The 1,687-nt window shown below is 34.9% G+C and overlaps 1 protein-coding gene across 1 annotated transcript in view; it reads left to right on the top strand.

Annotated features, from left to right (window-relative positions):
* CNTN3 (contactin 3) overlaps positions 1-1,687 on the top strand; it is a 449,736-nt gene that overhangs the window by 72,222 nt on the left and 375,827 nt on the right. The window lies entirely within an intron of this gene.

The following is a 1,687-nucleotide window of genomic DNA, read 5'->3' on the forward strand; positions in this document are numbered from 1 at the left end:
AGAGAGAGAGAGACAGAGACAGAGACAGAGAGAGAGAGAGAGAGAGAGGCAGAGAGCTCATTTGTTTTGACATCTCTCTAACTGTGTATTCCCTAGAGTGAGTTTTGGAATTATCAAGTTATATACTGTCTGTGATAAAATGAACTCTGGTTCGCTTATATGCTTTGAATGTTTTAAAGTTGATATTGGTAATGTTTTTGTAGTAGTAATGACACCTTATAATTAAGGTATTCATTATACAAATTAATATTCATTCCTCTAGTCCATATTTTTAAATTACCTTTCCTGATATATTCTAAAAACAGTCTCTAGGGAGGAAAAAATACACATGTGATAGGCACATTTTTCTAGTACCTAACTGATTTGTATCATCAAAATTTACCCAAATTGTCAATTCCTGTTGAATTTATATTTGTAATGTTTTTGACCCATTCTTCTCAATTCCCTTCTGGAAATCAGAATAATTTGACACACCTCAGCTTTTGTCAGTGTGTTTTTCAGGTTTATTTCTTATCCTGTAGCTATGTCAAACCCAATGTTTCTTATATTTTCAGAAATTGAATTTCTTAAAAGCACATCGATTCTACTTTCATATTTGGCCGCTGAGTTTCAAGTCTCAGTTACCAAATATGTCTGCTTCCCATTGAACAATTTCTAACTTTGACACTGCAGCTTTCAGATGAATAGCTTAGTCTATTTTAAGCCAAAAATAACATGCTATTCAGTATTTATTTAGTTTAGAAAGAAAATAGAAAAGCATCATGATAAAGATTGTGAGATGAAAAAATAGCAAGGAGTAACTAGATAGACAATTAATGAATCCTTCTGAAATCTGTAGTCAGTATAAACATGCACACACATACAGACATACGTAGTGTATGAAAATTAAAATATTGAAAATGAAGACAATGGTGAAATGATACATGTGTCTGTATCATGTGAAAAACGCTCTAAATCATAAATAGGGAACTGAAAATTAAAACAACTCTGAGATACTACCTCAAACCCATCTAATAGGTAAAATTGATTTTTTTAATGGAAAATGATAAATACTGTAGAGGCTATGAGAAAAACTAGTCTCTTATTTGTGGAGCTGTGAACTGGTCCACTGATTCTGGAATGCAATCTGGAACATAGTCTCAAAAGCTATGCTCACCATTTCATCCAGCATTATTGCAACTAAGCATATACACCAAAAAAGATAAAAGGAAAAAGACCCATTTGTAGAAAAAATATAGCAGCTTTTTTATGGTGACAAAGAATTGGAAACTGAGGGCATCTCCATCAATTGGTAATGGTTATGTATGATGTGATAGAATATTATTGTGCTATAAGAAACAAAGTCTGGATGGTTTCAGAAAAACCTGGGAAGAAGTATATGAACAGATACAAAATGTAATGAGTAGAACCAGGACAACAAATTATACCATAATAATATTTAAAGATCATCAACTTGCCCTTGCCTTCCCCTTTCCTGTTTTTCATTATTCCTTCCTTCTTTCTTTCTTTCTTTCTTCCCTCCCTCCCTTCCTCCATCCCTCCCTCCCTCCCTTCCTCCCTCCCTCCGTTCCTTCCTTCCTTCCTTCCTTCCTTCCTTCCTTCCTTCCTTCCTCCTTCCTTCCTTCCTTCCTTCCCTCCTTCCCTCCTTCCTTCCTTCCTTCCTTCCTTCCTTCCTTCCTTCCTTCCT

This window comes from Petaurus breviceps, unplaced genomic scaffold (genome assembly GCF_028583685.1).
Source record: "Petaurus breviceps papuanus isolate PSGF00001 unplaced genomic scaffold, PetGlider_PUasm1.0 174, whole genome shotgun sequence".
Lineage (NCBI taxonomy): Eukaryota > Metazoa > Chordata > Mammalia > Diprotodontia > Petauridae > Petaurus > Petaurus breviceps.